Source organism: Centroberyx affinis, unplaced genomic scaffold (genome assembly GCF_046629955.1).
Source record: "Centroberyx affinis isolate AG114_WGS23_722 - 3 ecotype Tasmania unplaced genomic scaffold, CSIRO-AGI_Caff_v1 ptg002806l_1, whole genome shotgun sequence".
NCBI classification, from domain to species: Eukaryota; Metazoa; Chordata; class Actinopteri; order Beryciformes; family Berycidae; genus Centroberyx; species Centroberyx affinis.
The window spans coordinates 65,816-79,629 of NW_027280952.1; the positions used below are offsets into that span (position 1 = coordinate 65,816).

Here is a 13,814-nt window from a genome sequence, read left to right on the forward strand (position 1 = left end):
AGTCACCCAGCCAAACAGTAGTTCTTTAGAGACAAACACAAGGAGGTGGGTTTCTGCACCTGTGCTGCTCTGCAACACAACACTCTGGGTGTCAATGAAACTATTTCCTGTCTGTTTGGTGTGTACCTGACCGTCTGATTGTGTGAGCGAGTGTGTATTTGTGTATTTTGGTTGGGAAATGGCGCGTGTGGGTTTGAAACTGCGCAGCGTGCAGCGCGTGCGTGTGTGTGTTTGTGTGTGTGTTTTCTTTTATGTATGACAATGTGTCTGTTTGCATCTTTTTCGAGGGAAGGAATGACGACCTGTCCCGAAGGTAACCCGAGCCGGATAGGTTCGTCTGTGGCAGGCATTGTTATGAATGGCGGTTAGATCGGTCCCCGAGGCACCGTCGAGCTGCAGTAATTGATGTAATCAAAGGCATTTGGCTTCGGGTCCCATGCCGGCTGCAGGCTGACAACGGAGCTGCATTTACGTCTTTGTGCCTCTGCCTGGGCTTGCCGCGCTCCTTAGCCAGCAAATTCGTGGAAGTTTTTTTGGCTCGGCGTCCTATCTCAGCCACCGCAAACCCGATGAATCACTTGGAAATGAGTCATCCTCGCTCTCGCAGCGGTGACTCTTTGACCGACGTGCCTCTCGCTCTGCGCAGGGCTTTTGCTTTAGGATTTGCTTTGAACACTTTTGGTGTGAGTCATCTATTTGAGCAGATGCAAGATTATACATGTGTCGGTTTTTGCTCGCAGTCCAGACATACTGAACTGCTCTGGATATAAACTGTGAACTATATCACTGTTATTGGATGAAAACACTCACTAAACCCCCAAATAGTCACAAATAAAGAAAAACTGCCTTTTTTTGAAGATATACATTGGGTTGCAAATGGGCCCTATGCTCATGAGACTTGCTCTCTGCACACAGGGCCATGAAAAAGACAGAAATGACTAAAACTAGAGCAAGATTTCCACCCTCAACATAGTGTGTGTGTGTGTGTGTGTGTGTGTGTGTGTGTGTGTGTGTGTGTGTGTGTGTGTGTGTGTTTGTGTGCAAATGAATTTGAAGATGATGTTGCAGAGATCATGTTTCATCTAATCTCTCCTAAACACCAGTGTCAGTGTTCAGCGATCTGGCTCTTGTCAGTTGCTTAATGCCATGGGGTTTCCATCAAAAAGGAATATGTCAGCAGATTTAATGATACAGTAAATCCACATGTATCGGTTTAGACTGACTGTTGCTCGTCGGTAATGGATGCATGACAGAGTGCATTTTTTTCTGCCGTGGCTATCAACCAACAAAAACACACAATAACATTCCACATCTGTTGCGCAATCCACGCTATTGCCTTGTCCTCAAGCTGAGAGGTCAGAGTTTCACAGGCTCTTCCCTGTGTGGTGTGTTTACTCAGACCGAGCCTCGCTCTGCTTCCTCTTTCTGTCATGGAGGCATCGCAGACATTTCACATGCTGGTTTTATTAACCCTAATTAGACTTCCTGACATAAAACGCAGTGTTTGTCCACAGTGTGGGCGGGAAGGCGAGGCCGTGCCATCTCACCGTAGACTCCCTCACCCCCCCCGGCCCCCCCCCCTCCCCGCCACCCAGCCTCTCAGTCAGCCGCCTTTTTCAAAAAGGCCTCAGGGAGAGGTCACCGAGTCCAGGAATGCCACTGCATGCTGTGTGTCTATGTGTGTGAGCATGTGTGTGTGTGTGTGTGTGTGTGTGTGTGCTCTACACTCTGTAATTAAATTCTCCTCATGCATTTAGTGCGTTCGGAGCATGAGCAGGACGTCGACTGCGTAAAGTGCGGCGCTGAGACAAAGGAGCCGGGCTCGTCTCCCGGCCTTTCACATGCGGCATGCGCTCCTGCCGAAGGCCCCCGGCCCAGCTTTGGAGCCCCACTACTTAGGTTTGGTATTAAAAAGCCTCAGATGTCCCGAAGGTTTCTGCATGGATGAATATGAATATGAATACCTCCACTAATCTGGAGGATTAGCCGTGGATTGTCAAACTGTGTCTCTGGACCCCAAAAATCACCCCTTGACGGATTGCATTTCTCCTTTGCTGCTTTACTTTTTCATTTGGCATTTAGCTCCTTATTTCAAGGGACCTCAGATTTTTTTTTTTTTTTTTGCTGTCACATTTGACTTTTAAATTATGAGTAATGCATATTAATTTTAAGTTATGAGCAGGCTGCACTGAAGTCAGAGCTGGAAGAAATCTGCGCCTGTCATCTGCTAGTTCTTAGGAGTAAGCTGACTTTGCACATAAAAAGTACCATTTGGATTAAAGCACTGGTATCACTGTCTCCTATAAAACATGTTTACAAAGCCTGTCAAGAAGCAGCATGTTTAAAATCAATACCTTCTTTCCATGAGGATACTCTATATGCGCGCTGTGCTATACAATGGTAATGAAACCGTTTCATGTTTCTTCAGGAATGGTTCTTGGCAGATAATGGGTTTCCTTCTTTGTGGTGCTGTGCAGCTGGAAAGAGTGAAGATTTTACGTTTAGGGTTTACATAAGGTTCATTTTTAATCACCAGTGCATATTTAGATATCAGGAATTACTGTGTGTTGAATATAGTTTCCCCATTATATTCATATTTACAGATAAGGATGTAGGTTTCTTTTTAATTTTTTACATTTCACGGGGCAGATTTCAAATGTTGCAGTGTTCATCATCATAAAATAGCTCTCATGTCATCATCATCCTCTTTGCATATGCACAACTCTCTCTCTCTCTCTCTCTCTCTCTCTCTCTCTCCTTGGCTGCTCAAATCTCACTCACTTTGATGCTTTCTTATTGCATAAACAAATGCCTGTTGGTGACTGTGTTTTGATGTCAGCAACGGCACCATCTCAAATCACCGGTTAATACATGCAGCAGCGGAGGGAGCCGCTCTTTGAATGCCACTCATGGAAGATCCAGTGAAAAGTGAATACTGGTATGAAGAAGAGGCCGTCTGCTGTAGTATGATAATTCATAATTACATGCAAACTCCCTGAGGGGGGAGAGTTTTACATTAGAAATTAAAACGTCTCCAATGAGGGTTCCCTTGTCCAAATGTGATGTGAGCTGATCCAGAACAAAAAGCCGCCTCCCTCACACGGCTCATGTTCCTCCAGCTCTGCCTCTCCTCCACCGCCTCACTCCGCTCCGCAGCATCACGCATTTGCATTTTGATTTGTTTGCTTTGGTTTGGTTTGACTCATGGAAGTTGACAGTTAAAAAAAATAAACCTTTAACTTTGATCCTTCAGCCGCTGTATTTCTCATCAGGTATGGGCTAGTCAGCTTAGGCCTAAAGTCTGAGCCTCCATACTGCAGGTTTAGGTTTATAATACATATTAATATGTAATATAAGGACCTAGTATATCTGTGGTACTTAGTACTGAGTTTATTGTGACTTCATTGTACTTTATGGTATTTTTTGTCATATGCTATCACAATAATTTCTCATTCTTACAGGGACATAAAGTTTTGATCTGATAGGCCTATTTATATAGTATCCTTCCTAAATTTATTGTAGGCCAGCTGAAGAATTACTCTATACTTTTTTCATTAATGAAACTTTATCAAGGTTCTCATTGTCAGAGGGTTAATTCTTTGAGTATATCTAAAGACATGTCAAAGATATAAAAGTTTTGCATTATTGGTAGGCCCTCTATATCCTTCTTAACAAGTCCTTTAGCATGATACTGAGACTTAAAATAAGAAGTGACCCCAGTGCCAGTGGGGTGAGAATTTCTGTTGCAAAATGCAAATCAACTTGTTTTAAAGATTTTCTTGAATCAAGTTACATTATTTGTGACTTCTAGTGGCCCGCCTTATTTCAAGATAACTTTTTTCAAGAGATTTCTCGAAACAGGTGAAAAATAGCCGAGCCGAGTTTTTCACGTTTTTTTTTTACGCAAACATGATTTAAAGATCTTGGAGACTGGACACCAGACTAAATGGCTTGTTGAGATGGACAGATTTGCTTCGCACAGCTCTATCCTGGCTCCTGGAAATGCCTTGTGTCATCCTCCACAGTCATAACACCGCTATGTGCAGCGGCAGCAGGGTTAGGCCGCCGTACAGCGAGCAAAAAAAAAAAGGGAGGGATATGAGCGAGCAAGTAGTGCGATTCTCCAAGCTCCGCTGCGCACGTTTTGGTGAGTACGCGCGCGCTGCCCGAGGGCGCCAACGCAAAGCCGCACCGCGTAAACGATGTTGTGAATGAGGGGATAGAGTGACGTCAGCGGCCGAATGTCAACAATGTAGCGACTGAGAGTAGGCGTTCCAGTCGAGTGTAACAAACAGCGGAGACGGAGCGGCACGCCGCGCTGGATCATCACACGCACACACACACGTATACACACACTGACAACAACAGACCGTAATCACAGACGTTGTGTGTATTTTTTTTTTAGTGAGAGATTTGAGTTGCAGTAACGGAAAAAGAAAAAAGTCATCTCCCATCTGCAGCCGGGAGGCTTTGAGGAAACGACAAAGCGAGTCATCATGTGAAAGAACTTATTTGGGAAACGGACAAAAGGGCTGGAATACGACCAGAATAGAAAGTAAAAGGTGAGCCTGCATGCATGTTGCCTTGCGTGTTTTCTCTCTCTGCCTCCGTCGAGTGACTTCATGTGTTGATTTGATTTATTATATTTTTTTATTTCGTGTTTGTCAAATCCCTGCCCATTGTTGCTCTCATAACCGACTGGAGTTGCAAACTTGCATAAGTGGTGCAGCGGTGGCCAGGAGTCCACAAGATATGGAAAAAACTCACTTAACACAAACCGCATGCATAAATCTTGAAAGCTTGGCGGTGTGTGAATATTGAAGAGTGTAATGCTTTGGGGTGTGAACTCGGGTTTAGGAGTGAAACACAACGCTACCACATCCTGTTATGCTTTGACTCAGTGTAAAGACTAAGCTCCGTGCTCTGCTTTTTTTTTTTTTTTTGCTAAAGTAGAAGCGGTGTGATCCCTGAGGAGGGTCAGGCATGCCGCTGCTTTCTTCTGGGAGGAAAAATGCTCAGATAAAAGAAGCTGTCACTTGCAGCGTCATTTGACCGGTTAAAGAGGCTTTTCTGGACGGAAAGACCCCCCATTCACTGCATGCACTCTGAGGAAATTGATTTGGATCTAAAGAGCTTCATAATTAGGCTTAGCATGCAATATAGGATACAGAGTATTATAAATAATCAACTTACACTGTATTATTATTATCATTGTTATTATTATTATTGTTATTATTGTTATCTTCCATTCTATTGTACTATTCCATTCCATTCTATTCTACATTCATTGTTGTAAAATATCACATTCTACGTGCAAAATACAAAATTTGCATTACAACCAGCATTTCGATTCTGCTTTTCGTCGACCTGTAAATTATACTTTGCATATTGCAACTTCATTAATCCACATAAAATCAGCAAAATATTTGCTGTGTAAGGACGAGCCTTATTTGGTCCGACAGCCAATGGAATCATCTCTACCGCTCGACGGTGCCGTTAAAGAACCAAAACGCATATTTTTTTCGTCGTTAACCCGTCATATTACATCGGAACGACCAAGTTCGATCACTACCCCCTCTAAAAATACCAATATTGCTGATTTATAATCAATAGCGTGTTGGCTGTATCTGCTCGCAGCGAAACAAACAGCTGCGCCTTTACGCACGGTCCTGCATTGTCATGTGAATGGATGCTGCAGCAGTGGCTTAGTCAGTCCCTGTCAGTCTTATTATGGAGGAGTCAGTGATGTAGTGGCAAATAAAAGGTGGGTGCAAGTCGATGATCATCATGAGGTATCACAGCCCCGATATAAACAAAAATCAATTACATTTCAAGGGATAAAAATAAGAATCTTTAATCAATAGTTTTTCCTTAAAACCTCTCCTCTTTTAATTTACACCAATTTGAAACCACCTATTATGACGTATAATATCAATTTACATCATTACATTTACATCAATTTACTATCAGGTTGACTTAACTGACTTTAAGTGGGTTTATGTGTGTTTACCCTGCTCTACACCCCTGATAGTAGCCTATACTGATCGATTTATTTCACTATTATTCATTAATGCGCCGTTTTTGACCAGGTTTGTGTGAATGTACAATAGTGGAAAAGATTTGGTTGAAACAGCTACAGTACAGCAGCAGAGACAGCTGTACTCTTCTTCCAGTGTGTAGCTTGTAGAAAGGCGTCCACGTTGTTTGCTCAGTCTCGTGGAATAAGAAGCATGTGTCCAAGCGATGAACTCATCCTGCATTTATCCTGCTTTGCGTTATTTCTTGGATAGAAGCACTGCATGTATTTATTAATTTATTTTTTATTTTGGCAACCCGTCAGTTGTTTGTCCGCCACGTGTTTGACTCAGTGATAAAATGCCTGCAATCATAAAGCGTCGATCTGAGTGATGCTGCCATTAATGCAGTGATACAGCATTTTGTGGAGCGGTGACATCCACGGCATCACAGCCCTTTGTCTAGTGCTGATGCAACGCGATGGCAAAGGGGATCGCACCGCATCTCAACACCACCCTCCTCTCTTAATATCTCATTTTCTCTCACGATAACTCACATTTTCTGGACGTTTTTTAAAGTAACATTTCTGAATGATTGAAAGGGAATGACAAGGGAATTACTGAAATTCATGCATCGACGTTGCTGATTTATTCAAGTAAAGGATGAGGACAGAATGTGCTTTGCGCCATAGTAAATCCTATTTTGAAGATATCTGAAACAAAAACACCTTTTCTTTCTGCTGCAAGCCTTAACATTGACATCAGCCTGGTTTCACAACACGTGCATAGCGGCAGCACAGCACTCATGCGCAGTTTTACGCACGGAGCCTTTTGTTCTGTACAGTAGCCCGATGCCTCTCTCTTCCCATGGCAATCCCCTGCTTATTGTGAGGGGGGATCCAAAACTGTAAAGCCACAGCGACTCAACCAGGCTTAAATGCCACTTCCAGATGAAACGGCTCATTCAATCTGTCATACAAATTTCATACTTCCTGCATATATGATATTGCATAACGTGTCATCTGAAACATCAAATGAGGTTATGCATGAAATGTGTATGCATCACTATTCATTATTATCTTTGACCATCAGTTTAATTAATGTAATGGCAATGAAATGACAAATGAAATTTTCACCTTATCTAATTCTCCATGTCATAACACAATACTTAACAATAAATGCCAATAAAAATACTAAATAAAATTGTTCTCATATTTTTATATCTAAATCCCATCAGTTTTCAAAACCAATGTATAGCAGGTATTTGTAAATATACATTAAGATCCAGTCAAAACCAGTATAGTTCCCAGGAAAACCAGATAGGCCATGACATGTTTGTGCAATGTTTTTAATCTATTCTTGTCATGTGAAATAAAGGCATTTTAATTTCTGCAATGAGACAGAGAGCCTTGGACATTTAGTTTGTTGCTGGTAACTGCTGACTGGATCTTAATGTATATTTAATTGCATGCATTGGCCTGTTCTGACTCAGCTGTTACCAACATGCAGAGAGCACCTGTCCATTCTACACTAAGGCCTCAATGCAGCGCTCCTTCCCCTCAGTTTTTGCCTCCCATTAGTTTTACTTCCTGGTAATTGGTGTATCTTTAGTGGTGACTTCATCTTGTGCCAGTAAACGACCCCCCACCCCCCCCCACCTCCCACCCCTCGCCCTTCCCATCATATAAAACCTCAAACTTTGACAAGTGACATGAGTGGTGACATGCTGTGGCCGTGCACTTCTTTGTGTTCACCTCTGAAAAGTTTCATTTTCCTAACACACCATGGTTGGGTGCTGGTGGCTAGAATTTATTTATTTTGAAGAATCTGAGATTTGTGACAGCTCAATATAATGCACAAAACATTTTTGAACTTTTGAGCCGTCCCCCCCCCCCCACATTACGACCCGCCCAAACATCCTGTTTCACCCAGAAATACATCAAAATATGGAAGCAAGACACCATCGAAATGCTGTTTCCTTGTGACTTTAAAATGTCATCTTGAAGTTTAAAATAGAAAAACAAAACCATTATTTTTATTAGGTTTGGAGGCCTACATCTCCCATGTTGTGCTTGGCTTGGGAAGATTTCTCAGTTTGACCCAAGCTGTTTTGGGGACCCGCGCATAATGAGTCCCCGAGGGTTCCCATGCAGCCACAGCTGAAATCCCACACGGCAACAGGATCCCTCCATGTGACACTGTTTGTCCCCCCTGCAGGCTTTCCATTCTGAACTATACAGCAGCTAACCTCCAACACTCCGCCGTGTTTCCATTGCACTGTTGCAGCCGGCGTGTCGAGCTCATAGTAATCCTGTTTTATGTTGCTGAAGTTAGCCGAGTGCCTATCAGCATAATTAAAATGATGATCACAGAAGGAGCTTGTTGTCTCAAAAGTAACCGAGCACTTATGGGTTAATGATTCATGAAATTGCAGTTGCCAATCCTCTTGTTTGAGGAATAGGATGTGAGAGAATTATCACCACCACTCGCTGTGATCGTAGTTGAATATCTCCTGAAGACAATCATAGCAATCCCTTAAGGCGCTAAAATTGTGATATTTTTTTATTTGTATTGCACATAATAGAACTGTCGGTTAGAAGATAAATGAGGGTTTTATAAAGTAATGAAAGAAAGGCTACGATCTAACCAGTGGTGTGCCACTTCTCTCGTGTAGATTTTTTTTCTGCACCATTAAAGGATCGTTTGCATCACTGAGGACATTTGAGTAACCCCCACCAGCACAGCTCAACATCTCAAGTCAGTGCCTTGGCTAGAAAAAAAACATGTTCCCATAGCTCTCCCACGTCAGCACAAAGGCATGTTTGACTGGGCTGCTGCCAGTGTGAGGCGTAGATGGAACAGCACTGCTGGGAGAAATCTAAGATCCTGCAGTTTAGACCAAGGGCTTTTGTTTTCCTCTCTCTGTTGCGATCCCCCTCTCTCTCTCTCTCTCTCTCTCTCTTTCTTTTTCTCTGTCATGGCTGTTCATTCTTCTCCTGCCGTTCACGGCAGTGATGCGCACTGGCGTTATCACTCACCATGTGAAGTCAGATTGCATTATCGTGCCAGACCCAGCTCCGTCTGCGGTTGCAAAAGTCGTCCGTGAAAGAGCAATGCCTCGCAGTGTGTTTGCTGCTGAGCGGAGAGACTGCCAAGAAGCTATCAAACATAAAGCACCACAGGCAGATTTCTGATTGTTCTGTTTTGGTTTGATTTTTTTATGTTGCCTGTAAGAGATTATCAAGACTCGTAAATCAACCCAGCAGTTGCGTCAGAGCCATTTGATGATCTCCTGAACCTCCCCTACGCCTCGAGTGGGGCATCACCTTGTGAACTCTGGGACGGCCTAGAGAGTTAAAACTCGGCGAGTTAATACTCATTAGTAACCCATCCTGTGGTCATCTATTAGTTTTTAACCATGCAAAACATATTGAGCAAATTAAATTACTCGCATCTGGTCTTAATAGGTTTGCAATTAAAACAACAGTGGATGCGGGAAGGGGGAGAGGGGGGATTTAGTAGTTATTGAGGCAGTTTGGAAGAATGAGCCTTGTGTAAAGTGGCGTTCAGTGAATGAACACAGAACATTTAACGTGTTATAATGACCTGTTTTTATTGGATTAGTACTATACTACCACTACTACTACTGGCAAGGGACTGTGAAGCATTGCCGAGGTCCGCTCAAACCTGCGGAACAGTTCCAATTGATGCACTCCACTGTTGTTTTCCTTGTCTCGTGGTCGTTCAGCTGGAGTGGGCACTGCGCTGCGGAGGTGCCGTTACATTCAGTTCCCTTATATTCTCTGTGTGAAGCAGGAACTGGAGGTGCACGCAGTTAAAGCCGGCACAGCTGCTATTTTGACACGGTTAGCTCCCTCTCTCAAAAGAATCCAGTCTAGGAGCACTCTGCAGGGAGAGAGGCGAATGGCTTGAACTGCTCTCCACTCCAAGGACCGCTTTCAAGACACTCAGGAGTTTGTTCTTATCAAAGAGCCAATTCGTTGGGTTTTGTGTGTGTGTGTGTTTGTGTGTGTTTTTTTGCCCGCTCCGCGTGGAATACCAGCAATTCATATGTCTAGTCGGCTGTTTTGTCACGTTTTGCTTAACGACAGGATGACCCTCAGCACAATGAACACATAACCTTTTCTGCTTTCAGTTGGATGACAGACATGGGCAGGGAGAGACACGTAGCTTGATAGAAATAGCTATGAAACTTAAGCATGTGTTATGCTTGTTTTACAGCATGCTGTACATACAACCGGTATCACGTGAAAGCACGTGCCTCCAAATATAAACTGGTTCTTCTATGAAGCCTTTGCATTTTGTTTTTGAATTCCAAAGCCTTGTGTGTGGTCTTTTCTCCTGAGTGTCAGAGGACGTAAGTGACATGTGTGCTGCATTTTTTTTTTTCTTCCCCCCTACTGAACCCACTGGGAAAATGGCGGCCAAAGTACACACAAGTGTTTTAGCAGCCTTGTTGTCTAGATATCCGACTGAGTAGCAGCAGCGTTCTCAGACTTCAGGCAGCCGTTATCACTGCATCAGTCAATTGGCTGCTGACTCCATAAATTCATGTTGGATTTCGTAAGGGCTGCATAAGTTATTCATGGTAAAACAGTTGTGTTGCAAGTCTTGTCTGTGTGGTCCCCAGAGCCACCCCCCCCCCCCCCCACCACCACCACCACCTCTCTCACCATAGCAATGACATGCATACCATATCAAATTAGACCTGTTTGACTGTGAAAATGAGGCGGAGTAAACAGAATATGTCTCTAGGGTTAGGCCTACTCTGTGTGTGTGTGTGTGTGTGTTTGTGTTTGCAGCTCCTCTGTGTGTCCTCCCAGGGAACACTGAAGCACATAGTAGGAGTCTGTCTACTACAGTTTAAATTTAGAGTCATCCTCTTGTCTGTCAGCAGTTTTGCCTCTGCAGCTGCTGAGTCACATGCGGAGTTGAGTCAAAAGCCCCCGCTGACCACCGACTGTCCGCTGTTGCGCAACTTCTTCAGACCGTCCACCTTCAACTCTGAATTTAAGCTGCATTCCTATCTGTGCTCTCTTACTATTGTTGTATTACCAGTCCTTACAGTGTCTGTTTATGTCTTAGCCTTTTGGTTTATTCTTTGTGATCTACAATTCTTCCAGTCTTCCGTTTTCTCTCACATTAGACTCACATTAGAAGACAGAGTAGTATGTAAAGACCAGATTGCAGTTTTAGTTATATGAACATTTCTCAGAGGACGAGCTGCTCTTGAGGCAGAAATCACCCTATTGGTTGAGTTAAATCCTCAATGGGCAGAGCCAAAGCGGCAGTTTTACAGAGTGCAAGTTAGCTAATTAGCAAACTTGAATGTCAAAGAAGGAACTTTGGTCAAAATATAAATAAAAGATATAAATGACAAGTAATTATTTTTCATTCATGATGTTGCAAGGTCAACAGCTGGCTAGTTAGCTTAGCTAGATAGCTAAAGGCTAGTATGGCTAGTTTGAACTTGGAAGGTCAACTAGGCTAACTAGCTAACCTAGATAACTTAATATGACTAAATTGCATATTTTCAGTTCGGAACAAGAGCATTTGGCTTAGTAGGCTATTATTATTAGCTAAGTATAGGCTTAATATAAGCTTCCTCCATTCTTACCTCTTGTTTTTTCACTGGATTTCAGTCTAACGTTACTTAACTCTTCACTCTAAACTGATTCTTTGGCTCCGCCCATTGAGGTTAATCTCAACCAATGAGATTATTTCTGCGTCCAGAGCAGCTCTGCCTCAGAGAAATGTTTTAGCTAAACTCCTCTGTGCGTGCAGCGAAGGCAGGAGGCTGTTGTTGTGTTGTCTTCCTCTGTAGTCTGAGGTCATATCCTTATATGAGACTCTCTTTTGTTCTGTTCACTGACACTACAGCGCACAATGAAACGCTAAGAATGAAAAGCTAGTGTTGCTGTTGTCATAACTGTGTTTTCCCCTTCTCGCCGAGTTATTAATATAAAACTCACCCCACAGTCTGAATGTGAGAGTCACCAGCGCACTGTGCCGTTTATAGGCTGCCGGCCTGGCAAACTTTATAGAACAGAGAAGTCTTTGAGTGTTTATGGTTTCTGTTTTGTACCAATAACCCAGACAGACTCCTGCATGTCAGTGTGCTGCTCACCGTCTGTCCATAACCTGCTCAGTCAGCAGGAGCAATAAAGACTGGGTGGAAAAGACTCTACTGGGGTGAAAATTATATCAAATTACATATGGAACAGGCCATTTGTCAGCTTGGGGTCCATAGATTATTCATATTACTGTGATAGAAGTGATACATTGCTGTCAGGTGAAGGAAATCTGTGTTTTAATTTGATATCCTGTCTTGGGATCTCAAGTTCAACAGGCGCACTGTTAATATCTTTACAATCTCTGTTCTTCCAGGAACACAGATTAAGAGTACAGGCATTTTTTTACACTTTCTTCCTTCTTTTTTTTTTGCACAGCATCATGCCATCATCAGATTCCTCACCCCCACTGCCAAGAATAATTTTTTTTCCCCTCCTTGTGTTTTTTCCGATGAGTCTGATTGAATTACAAGGGTTTTGTAATTTAAAACATTAAGTTGTAAGGCCTGAATGAAGCGAGTTCCCATCTCGCTAGTGGGCTTGACGTTTCCTGCCAAGGTCGTTTTGTTTTTCCCTCTCTCTCTCTCTCTCTCTCTCTCTCTCTCTCTCTCTCTCTCTCTCTCCTGGCCTTCCTTCCCAGCCGATGGGAAAAAGAAAAAGGAGCAGTGGTCAGTCAAGCATATGAGAGTGGAAGGTATTTAAAACAATCAGCGCATTCCTGGTACGGGGGAGTGAGATCATTGTTTTAGAGGGAGGGAGGGAGGGAGGGAGGGAGTGACGGAGCCGGGACGACCCTCGTGGCGGGACAGAGCCGTGAACTCTGAGGTAACACGGCCACACAACCCCTCCTGGACGCATGTATTTGTACATGAGAGACACTTGACTAAAACAAAACCCTCCCATTGTGTACATGAGGCATGTTAACATGGAGCCCTGACATCTGCGGCTGATGAAAGGTGTATAAATAGAAATGACAAAATAATGAGCGCCTCTCCGGGGGTCACAGTAAACAAAGTGTCTGGGAATAACTATTGATCATTAATTATCTACTTTACACAGCTTTTTTTTGTTTGTTTTCTGAGCTTACGTAATCAGAGTTGACCATGAGAATCGCTTTCGGTTCAAGTACGTGATTATGAACTCGGCGATTACACAGCAAACTGCACGATTTCCCTCTTTAATTGCGGCCCGAATTTGCGAGGCAATTTCCAGTAAGCCCCAAATAATATATTCATTCACGTTATTGTCACCGTCGAAGCAGTGGAGTGTAAAAGAACAAAGCGTGTTCATGTGTGCGGTTTGGTGAAGTGCAGCTGTAAAGGAGTTTGTGTTGGGGAGGAGGAGGCGGTGGGGGTGGGTGGCATCCTGTGAGACCAGCACAGGTGGTTGGGAGGGGAGGGGGTGGGGGTGGGCGGGGGGTGGGGGGGGGTGGGTGGCGGTGGAAGCGCAGGGGCGTAATGTGCCCACTTCCTGCACCGAGCCCCGTGATGTACTGTAAACCAGTGAGCTTACAACCAGATCAGCAGGATTTGCTGGCGGTGGCTTCTTGCCATCTCACAGCAGGCTGCCATTGGTGGAGATCCTGTGTGCAGCGTTGCGGCGGCCCATTATGCCTCCTTACTTTTCTTTATGTCTTTTTTTATTTATTTATTTAATTTAGCACGGTATAGAAAAGGAGTGAGGAAAGGAAGATTAATGCCGCGGCATG

At 43.6% G+C, this 13,814-nt stretch overlaps 1 protein-coding gene across 1 annotated transcript in view; it reads left to right on the forward strand.

Annotated features, from left to right (window-relative positions):
- Positions 1 to 4,355: 4,355 nt before the first annotated feature.
- The window catches only part of bach2b (BTB and CNC homology 1, basic leucine zipper transcription factor 2b), a 78,988-nt gene continuing 69,529 nt past the window's right edge, over positions 4,356 to 13,814 (forward strand). The window contains exon 1 of the mRNA XM_071535988.1: positions 4,356 to 4,562. The gene's annotated coding sequence lies outside the window, so the exon portion shown is untranslated. The remainder of the gene's footprint in view (positions 4,563 to 13,814) is intronic.